Source organism: Octopus sinensis, linkage group LG9, assembly GCF_006345805.1.
Source record: "Octopus sinensis linkage group LG9, ASM634580v1, whole genome shotgun sequence".
Taxonomy (NCBI): Eukaryota; Metazoa; Mollusca; class Cephalopoda; order Octopoda; family Octopodidae; genus Octopus; species Octopus sinensis.
Window position 1 is genome coordinate 103,013,265 of NC_043005.1, and position 11,800 is coordinate 103,025,064.

General features: G+C 36.2%; 1 long non-coding RNA gene across 1 annotated transcript in view; it reads right to left on the reverse strand.

Annotated features, from left to right (window-relative positions):
* Window positions 1-4,260: 4,260 nt before the first annotated feature.
* Window positions 4,261-11,800, reverse strand: part of LOC118764725 — a 9,672-nt gene continuing 2,132 nt past the window's right edge. The window contains exon 3 of the long non-coding RNA XR_005000528.1: window positions 4,261-4,271. This is a non-coding gene — a long non-coding RNA (uncharacterized LOC118764725). The remainder of the gene's footprint in view (window positions 4,272-11,800) is intronic.

Below are 11,800 nucleotides of genomic sequence, written 5' to 3' on the forward strand. Positions count from 1 at the left end.
AGGTCGGACAAGTTGTTTTGAGAAAATCTGGTATAAATGTTTGACAACTCAGCACCGTCCATTGGACGGGGGCGTTTTTTCTAGTAATATATAAACCACAACTGTCGTGCAAATTCACTAGGTATTCTGTCTGAAGGTATGTATTGATATATTCACCTGTACAAATACAAAAATATTACAAGCTGGATACCGTATACACGTAGTGAATAAAATATCGTTGATACTACAATTGCTTTCTAATAATTGGATTGGAATATGCATTAGTTACTTTCTTACGTGATGTATGCATAGGATCTATATTGGAATAGTCTATTGAAACCTTTGTATCTCCATCTGTAGCCATTTATGCGTAAATTAAAGCTGTTATGACAATAGTGTTCTATGTTCTTCGGTTGATTAATTACTAACAATTACTGTGCAAACATTAGTACTGCATTAACTCCATTGTATCTATTAACAATATCTAACAATATCTATTGCGGAACAATATCTATCTATCTATCAATCTGTCTATCTATCAATTTATTTACCTACCCACCAGACAATTTTTCTGCCTCTCTGCCTATCTTATCTCTATCTCCATATATATATATATATATATATATATATATACACGCATATATGCATACATACATACATGCATGCGTACAAGCATACATACATACATAAAACGCATAGCGCGCGTTATAATATACGGTTCCTGAAAGACTAAAATACGGCGTATTCCTAATGATAGTCTGATAAAGCGACACACGGACATATTCAACAATACGTATTGTGTAACTTTTCAGAAGAAACCGTTTACATGAAATGAATTTAAAGAAAAACACGTAAACTATATTAAAGTAGCTAAACACTCTGGTAAAAATGATGTCCCTATGACTACTGCTATACCATATCCAGTACTTATGTTCTTAACGAGCAATATACCCACTACAAATTTAATTATCACACTCATTTATTCCATGTATGTTTCTCTCGCAAAATATATTTGCGTAGAGTTGAATATGTGTAGATTTCGGTAATTCCGCTCATTCCGAACGGTTTTGGTTCTCTTCAAATATTCTTGCTTATATCGTTGCTGAGTGAGAGTAGTATATCCTCACTCAGATTTCTACACAGCCTAGTGGCATATATGTATATCTAGAAACACAGTGGATCCTCCTTTGTTCATAACGACTGTAATGAAGTGGAACCACTTATATTTAAAAGGAAAGATGTGAAATTAAATACTGAGATCAAATACGTCGATGCTTTGGAGAAATATAATGTAAATACTTCATACTTCTGACGCCTGAGAAGATTCGCGAATCATCTTTATCAGAATAGTCTTTGTTTCCTTGTTCCTACGCTGTACAATGTACTAAATCTATAATATAAATTGGACATGGGCGATTGCTGTATTCTTTCTTGTCTTGAGATTCACAGCCAAACGGCTGGGTGGATTCGCGGGGAAAATGGCACACATGTGGAGACAGGTGCATAGTTTGGAATGCGGTTTGCATTTTTTCCCTAGCACCCATACTTATCGAGGAAATCGATTAAAACTCTTTCTAATGGAATTTCCCTTTTTCTTCTGCCATTAAAGCAACCAGTTGCTTAGAAGCTGTTTTCTGACAGAGTGGGGTCAAGAAATTTTCATATAGCTAGACTCTAGCTAGCTTCAATTGAAACAGGGAACTCGAAATGATAAGGTTGCCAAACGCTGTTATAGATTATGCCTAACCGAAAACAGACCGGGTGAAACCGAGCTTAGCTGCTAGTACACTATATTTGTAGTACTAGATCTATACGAGGGTGGGTTGAACATTTCATAGGCTGACAATGAAGGAGTGATACTACAGTTGTAAAATCTTACATGCCTTAATTTCAAATCTTAATAGCTGCATTGTTCGTCTCTAGATAAAGAGACATCTGACTTTTCATAGATGTAACTTGTAGCAACTTCACATCTCATCGTGTGTTGTTATCATGCGCCTGCAGAAAAAAAAAACTTTTTTATCTCCTAAAGACAGTCATGCAAACATGGCTGCTTTATCAACCCTGCAGCAGTTGGAAGCTGAATTTCGGAAAGGAGGGGAAAGTCTTGACGGTCGGTCTCGATTTCCTTCAACTGCCACTACCGAGGAAAATATTGATCGTGTTCAACAAATGCTGATGAATGACAGGCGATTGACCATACATCAAATAGTCAATATTATTAGCGTATCCTGTGACAGAATTGAGAATATTCTGCACAACGAATTTGGCATTATGACATCTGATCAAAAGTGCACCAGGCTTATCACATCATGAGAAAATATAACATACTTTGAGGTAGACACAGCTGGTTTCCTTGAATGCTTCCTAGCCCAGGATGGGCGTTAGTTTCATCACTTTGAGCCACAGACAGAGAAAATTCGTGATGTAGAAACACCCCACCTCACATGCTCTAAAGATCGTTTCATTTGCAACGACGATGATGGCTACAGTTTCTGGGATACAAATGACGTTCTGTGTATTGACAATCTTCAAAAGGGCTGCGTTATAATTGGCGAGTACTATACCAACTTGCTGGGGCAGTTACAAAATTCTATCGAGATCAAACGTTCAGAGATTCCGACGAAATGGTCTTCTTTCATCAGCATAATACTCCAGCACACAAGTACTTGTTTCCAATGACTGCTGTGTGTGACTGGCTTGCAAATGGTTGATCACCCCACCCCCACCCCATATTCTCCTAATTTAGCCCCCATCTGGCTTGCCGAGCGGCTCTTTCCTGGATGCGATACTGGATATTAAGCAGCACCGTTTCTGGTGCGATTTCAATAATACAATACAGGTCTCTGAAAGAAATGTGAAGTTTATAGCTGTCACCGTTTCTACTATCAAATATTCCATTTCCTCTTAAGTGTGTGAATTAAATTGTATGAAGTAATTGTTAAATTCTTGCTGTTAGCTTCAGTTTTCTTAACGTTACACTTTTACTTGTTTCAGTCATTTGACTGCGGCCAGGCTGGAGCACCGCCTTTAGTCGACCCGAGGACTTATTCTTTGTAAGCCTATTATTTATTCTATAGGTCCCTTTGCGAACAGTTAAGTTATGGAGACGTAAAAACACCAGCATCGCTTGTCAAGTGATCTTGAGGAGGCAAACACAGACACACATACATACATATATACGACAGGCTTCTTTCAGTTTCCATCGACCAAATACACACACAAGGCTTTAGTTGGCCCGAGGCTAAAGCAAGGTGCCACGCGGTGGGACTGAGCCCAGAACCATGTGGTTGGTAAGCAAGCTACTTTATTTCAAAAAATGTTGCCATAAAGGCATGATACAGAGAAGCTTGCGGGCTGGACATTAATGATGAAATAAAATGATATTAATAGAAGACAAAAAACACCCGTCGATTTTTTTTATTCTCTAAAACATTAATTTTTATATAAAAAAACAAACCGAGGTATTGAACCTCTTACTTATACATTAAGTATACAATTATTGAACTTAATAGTCCATTTACAAATTGAAACATTATTATTTTTTAACACAAAATACGAACCGAGGTATTGAACCTCTTACTTCCGTTTTTACAATTATTGGACTTAATATTCCATTTACAAATTAAAACATTATTATTTTTACACAAAAAATAACAAAACGTGGTATTGAAACAATTTTTGGATTTAATAGTCCATTTACAATTCAACTGGCCCAGGACTTTGCTTTGTTCCTGAGGAAAGTTTTTCTTTATATGGCCAGGCACCTGGGGGGCGGCGACCCTCAAGAATCACCGGCTACCTGCAGCCGGCCATCCTCAGAAAATCTGTAAAAACCAGATTATCGACTGTTTCGGTCCACAGGGTCAAAACTGCATTCGACACCACCCAATCAGCCGCAGAAAGAATTTTGACATTTAAGAGCTTGGCACTGCTTCCACCCAGACCCCGACGGATAGTGTTTCTATCCATTCGCGCTCTATTCTGGGTGGCAGCCCATAAACATGTCAATTTCCTTCCACCTTATGTGGGGAGAAACATAATTTTCTTCCCTTCGAAGTGTTGGCTCACAAAATCTCGAGCCTCCCCAGGAGTGTCAAGCAGCAACCACACCGTTGCATATTTGACACCCCTTGCAATAAACTTAAGAGTTGGCAGACATTCTGCCAATTCTTTTTCAATATCCGCCTGAGAGAAGACAGTGATGGTATCGAGGGACTTAGAATAAGTCCTCAACACCACCGTTCTCTCAACAAAGTTTTTTCCTACTGCTTGGGGGCCACAATTTGCCACTCCAATACAGTGGGAGTTTCTTTACCATGCTTGCAAAAGAAAAATAAAGAAAAATGGTCAACCCAAAATCTAAAATATTCCAAATAAAAAGTCCAATAAAAACACAAAAAAGAACAGAGAAAAAGGACGAAGGAAGGCAGTTCAATTCACGGCAACACAATTCCGCCTCCCAGGTAATCCACTAGAATACAGGTACTCCAGTTCACCGTCGCAGCACACAAAAATTCCTTCACGAATTCATAAATTTTCCAAATTTTGTTATCGAGACACGCCCACCAAAACAACAATTCTCACAACTAAGTAAGACAAACGGCGCGACCGCAGCAGACAAATGTCTAGGACCCTGTAAGGATTTCTTATTCGAGAAAAAAAAACAATATCAAAGGATTAAAATTCCCCATCTAGTCCCTAAAAAGACAGATGACTACCTTGCAGTCGCGCCTTCAACGGTTCTTTAATTCAAGACGGCATCCATGCATGTCTTGACAGTGTTCATTCTCGTAAGTGACAGAAAAACTCACGCATGCGTGGTAAGTAAGCTACTTACCACACAGCCACTCCTACACCAATACGTGTAGATTTTAAAAATTCTCTAATTAAATATTTTGCGTTCATCATTCACTATATGACATTCATATTACTATATTTGTATAAATTCAAGCCATTTTCTTATTTGAATTATTTCCCTTTGCTCATAATAACATTTTGATTTATTACATCATATTAAGCACCAGAATGGTTTTATGTCGATCATTTGAACATAGTACAAGAGAAGTTAAAATCACACATGGGCATTTTTGAAAGCGTAGAGGTTTGTGAATTTATTGTCGTGGTAATAGTTGTTGTTTTTCACTTCAACACATTCGGCTGTAGATTGTTGGGTAGCATTTGTCTAGGTGTATATATCGATAATTGTTGATTGTTGTTGAAAATATTGAAAAGGTACAGACGACAGCCTAAAAAAAAAGCAGTCATGATAATAGTTGGTGAAAGTTTGTATTGAATGTTGCACCACATACAGGAAAAATACAACTAATGTAAACTGACATTCATTTTCGGAATAAAAGTCGGAATAGTCGTGGTTGGAACGTCTTTAATCTGAAGTTTTAAGTTGGTTTTGTTATGGCTGGTCTGAATTCAACAAATGCAAGAAATAAAAATAACATTCGATAAATTCAACCTCATTGTAAGAATTCAAGCGAACGTAACGGCCGTAGACGGCTTTGACTTTACGCTTAACTTCACACTAAAATCATACGAGCTCTTCAAGAGATCAAATGTAAAATCAAACAAAGCAAGCATCATTAAGCACTAAAATAATTAGGAATATAAAAAGCACTTTATCTTCAGACGAAGCTATCAGAGTAATAGACCGAGTGATATTAACATAAACACTGCAAAGTTAATATTAAGTACTCCATACTAATAGGCTTAAACACTCGAGAAAGAGTAATTTAGTACCGTCCAACGCATTTCATCGATGGGAAAACCAATGTAGCGAGAATCGTCCTCTCTTTAATGAAGACACATTTCCCGAATGGCAATAAATCTAGAAAAATCAATGTAAAATGAGGGAAAATAGAGTTCCTGTTACTCGAAATGGAAATATTTTGAGAAATGCATAATTTATGACTGACTTTGTCACAAAATCTCCCCAAACAGATTTGTAAAGGAAACAGAGAGAATTCATTAAAATATTACCTGCTTCATCTCAAAAGCTTCTTACGTCACCTTTAATGAGAAGAAGTATAATTCCTTCCAAATATATTTGTAGTTCGTGAATTGAAAGATCCAACACGAATATAATTTAAAGAGTTTACCAATAGAGAGACATAAGGAAACGTTAACGAATGGAAGGCATTACTGTTAATAGGGGTTGTTGCCATCTATTGAGATAAGATTGTATTCGATGAAACCAATATAATTATGAAGTTCGGAGATAGGGAGAATGAATTTTTGAACGGAAAACGCATCAAGATATCAAATAATATGAATAGACAAAAGAAAGACAACTGAGAAAAATTTGTACATATCCCCAGCATGAAAATGAAAGTATTAAGATATTATTACCTCTAATTCAGGGTTATAATTGCGGGAAAGCTCTTTTCGGTGTGAGGAGGCATATTGCTTCACTGCCAAACTGTAATATTACGATTTATTACACCACTTCCCTTTTGTTTTGTTTTTCTTTTTTGTTTTTTTTCGATCTTCTCGTCATTTACATCAAAAGAAAAACACACGTACCGTGAATTCCTTCCATGCGGCAATTATTTTCCATTTATAAAGATGCTTCGTTTCATAAAATGTTTAATCAATATATCACATGCTATATCACGCAGAAGATATCTGAAAAGAATGATATAGTATAATACCTGATAACCAGTGGCTACAAATTTGAAGTAGTTTGTAGTAAATAATCGCAAAGAAAGCATTACACGTGTGTCTGTGTGCGTGTACATATATATATGTGCGTGTGTATGTCTGTGTGTATGAATGTATGCTATGCATCTTTTTCATTATTCGTTAATTTGGGAATGAAATTTCTAATCCCGCCAAATTTTACGAAGACATGATTACTTCTTTTATAATAATTATCTGGTAGGAGACAACATTTGCTTTTTTTTTAATTTTTAACCAAAAAATTGTGTTAACACTCTAATTTATGTACTAAGTCCTATTTATACGGTTTCTAATACCTACTATACATGCATATATACACACACACAGAAACATACATATATGGCTGAATGAAACAGATTAATAGTGAGAGCAGTTAAAGTAATATATTTTGTAACGTAGACCAAAGAAAAAGATATATGTTCTGAAAATATATTGAATACAAGGAAAAAAGAAAACAAAAGCTCTCAGTATACAAACGTAGTGTAATATTTCTCACAGAATAATTATTTCAAAGGACCAGTATTTGTTTTATTATATTTTACTTTTTTTAGTATCGTTTATTTCATATTATTTCTCATGGATATATGAGAAGATTAAATAAATTGAATAAATTGGATTGTGGAATAGGAGAATATCGTATTTCAGTTGTCTTCCTTGGCAACGACTCTAAAACTGAAACCAATTCCAGAAAATTTCTTAGACAATTCTACTTATTGCCTTTGATGATTGCCATCATAATAAATGAACTCACGCAAACGGTTTCCTCAAAGTATTGTATCAGTTATTAACGAGCTTCGAAAGAAATAGAAGTAGCTTTCTTATTTTCAGCGCATTCTAACCATTATTTACATATTAAGTTTAATGTCGTTTGGCATTATTATTCTATGACTAATATGAAATGTTTAAATCGTCTTCGCGAAAGTCGTTAACACTTTCAGACTCCAGTTGCATATGTTTTATTATATATTACTCGAAATTATTGAACTAACTTTACAATCTAACTCCTCTAACCATGTAAATGTTATGTGTATATACAGACGCACACAAAAACAGACATTTAGTCATACGTATATACATACGTACGTACGTACATACATGCATGCTTATATACGTATATATATACAAAATTTATGAACATACATACTTATGTGCATGTATACATATATATATATATTATATATATATATATATATATATATATAGTTATCCAAACATGAAAGCACGAAGAGAAACACAACAACGTGAGGACGTGGAACAAGTATAGTGTTATTGGATGCTCAGGAAAGGAAAGAAAGAAGGAGGATTTAACGTTTCGAGTGGAGGTCATCGTCAGAATCATAGGAAAAGGAAAGATCCAAAGAAGGGAAGACGGAAGGAAAACATCGCCAACGATACATACGCGGTTAAACACACACACATACACACACACACACACATATATATATATATATGCTTAAATGCATACATACATACGCATAAATATGTATAGATACATATGTATGGTTGTCTCCTCGTGGATCCACTTTGAATTCCTGAGACACGCACCCTTAGTCTTTCCACGAACGCGTCTCAAAACAAGCTGCAGGGTTATTGGTGTTTGTACCTGCTTTGATGGCAGACTGGAATATATTTCTCAACGACTCCTACCTAATCTACAAACGTGTATCTTTCTTAACTTGTGAAACGGATGATGTGGTATGGCTGTTCCTTTGAACGCTTTAATATTAAAATTTAATATATTTAATTTTTTGTGGTCTTACTCGCCCCATGCATCAAGCTGTTACTCTCATTTCACGTAAATACGAGTATCAGAACATAATAAATCTGCGTGTGTGCTTGTGTGTAAATATATATGTGAGTGTGTGTGTAATTATGTATGCATTGGTGTGTGTGCAAATTGTTATACTATCAAGAATCAGTGAGCTATCTTGATGCAGTTAAAAGAAGACTATTTTATGCTGAGTATAGCACAGTAATAGATACAACAGTTTCCATTCAGATTCTCTCTGATTCATGCTTAGTTGACTTCATGTTGTATGTAAGGACTTGAGAACATTGATCTTTCCACATGACCCTATATTTCATATTTAGCCAGGATGCGAGGCAGTGTTCCTGACAATTAACTGAGTAGTGGGAAGGAAGAAGGTATTTTCCAATGCTGCTAGCATTCCAACTGGGTAGAACTGACTGGAATAAATGCTTGCAACAGGACTCCGATAAAGGCATTTAATGCTCCACATGGTGGTGTTAAACCGAGCGACATATTCGTTTCAACTGACACATAGGTGATGTTCAGATATGAATTGGGAAGTCAAAGTGCCTGAATGCATATGTATATATGTGAGTGTGTTTCTATGCGCACGAGTGTGTTTCTGTAGGTACACATACACATACACACACACCACACACACACACACACACACACACACACACAACACATATATATATATATATATATATATATATATATATATATATATATGTATGTATGTATGTATACGGCTTGCGTTCAAAATATATCCGACTTCTTCCCTCTAAAACTGATGCAGGTTGAGAAAAATCATTTGGGGAGAAGGTGACGCCCTTCTTGCGCGTGCGTTAAAATTTTGTTAGTGCCCAGCTTTTACACCTAGAGTGGACTAAGAGACGTCTAGAGCGAGCTCATGCTATTTTGGTTTTAATGCAAGATGTCTGGGCCCATCGAGCAGAGATAATAAACCCTTGTCTTATCACCAGTTCTGTTGGTCTTATGAAGTCTGAGATTTGATTTGCCCAGTCCAGCGTGCCCTGAGTGATTTCCATTCGAAGTTACTTTTGCTGCTTTGCCAGCAACTTGGGTACAAATTTCAACAATTCTCTCCACATGCATACATTCTTCATTAACATAGAAACACTGACCCTGTGCCTATTCCCACATCGTGTTGAATTTTCTGAATTTTTATCCGACAGTCTACCATGAGTGGTTGTCGAACTTTCTCAATTGCCTCCTCGCTTCGGCGTGTAAATGGCCTGCCTGAGAATGCTTCTCTCCCCACTGAGGTGCGACCATGTTTGAAGCGGTCATACCACACTTTGAGCTGAGTTTTGCCCATGGCATAAAGCCGGAAGGCTTGTTAAATATTGTGATCGGTTTGAGCTTGAGTATCACCAAACGTTTTGCAAAACTAGATGCAATACACCTACTCAATTGTTCAGTGAAAACGAAAATCTAACGACCGTGCATTGCTTGTGTGTGCTTCAGGCATAACAGCAGGGACCAGATGAGGCCTACGGACGCAACTATTTTCGAGCATGCACAGGAAATGTAGAGTCAGGTGTTATCCAAAAGGTTTTGCTCACATTGCATTTGTTCTGACGACAGAAATAAGTTAAACACATTTTGAAATCACATTGTGTGTTGTGGGTGTGGGTATATACATGCATACATATATATATTTAGATATAGGTAGATGGATAAATAGTAATACATATGTATATATATATATATATATATATATATATATATATATATATATATATATATATATATATATATATATATGTCCATACACACACACACACATATATATATGTGTGTGTGTGTGTGTATATATATTAAGGGGATTACTATACATAAATATCTCACGCTAGGAGGGACTCTTTCAGTCAAAACTACCATAATAAACACATTGTACCAAACGCGAGGGAATGCAACTCTCGAAGCGAACCTTTTAAAAACCAATTCAGCTGCAGATCATATGATTTCATAATTAGTGCACAAAATGAACTTTTTACTCATCAGTGCATCCATAATCAAGACACACAAAAATGAACAAAATATCAACATACCAGACGAACACCAAATGTATCCGGCATAGTACATAGAATTGTTCACATTTATATATCTTTACATAGATACATAGCTACACACACACGCGCGCGCACACACACGCACATACACACGCTCTCACACACACACGCACACACACAAACACACACACAGGTACACACGCACACACACACGCACACATGCTTCACAACGATACAGAAACCAACGGACAAAAGAGAAACAGGTAAGGGATAACAAACAGAATGTATTAGTTTGACGCCGAGGAAAAAGAAAAAGAACTCTGATGTTTCAAGCCTACAGAAAGGGACGAGGAGAGAAAACAAATGGAGAGAGGGAAAATATGGAGAGAATAGAACGTATGACGATAAAACTTTGCGCGTGTTGAACAAGCACAGTGATGAGAATATAAGCAAATGCAATGAAATAATAGGTATCTGTTGTATATTTGTTAAGGCTCTTTTGGCTGAAAGACATAACTAAGGTATATGCAAAAAGAAACGCCTATACACATATAGGTGTATACGTGTAATTATATATGTGAGTATGTATGCTCATATATATATATATATATACGTATACAGCTTACGCATTGCGAGACTAGTAACCTGGTGTAGAATTCAATGTGCATATGCTTCATATCCAAAGCACCGATGAAGTTATAAGGTGCTACTCAGGCACTCAAGTATGACACCACTGCATTTTGTAACAGAAACAACTGTAAGCTAATCAAGTTCAGAATATAATCCTTTATTCCATTCTCATCGGATTTCCAGACACACACACACATACACACACGCACAGGTACACACACACAGGCAGATAGATTGATGTATCAGTAAGCACATTCACGTATGTGTGAGTGTATTCAAATTTATGTCGATCTATGTGTAATAACATTATATATATATATATATATATATATATATATATATATATATATATATATATATGAATGGCGTCATATACATCTGAGTGCGTTGTGTGCCTGCGGAAGTGCGAGTAAGCGCAAGCGTGCGAATATGCTTGTATTTGTGCATACAGGAAGAGTGTCTCATACACATATACATATCAGTAGAAGGGGTTGAGAGATAACGTTGGCGCGCATAATTGATGTGTATATATCATCATCAAAATATTTTATTTGCTGAGTTAAAAGCAATACGGTGTGAAAATTTAAGCCCATCATTTGAAATAAGGCATCAAATTTTATGGCTCGGTGAAATCGTTTCACTAACTTTGATGTTTACTCAAAGATTAACACGAACGTTTTGATACGATATCACATCAATGTAAAAGTTT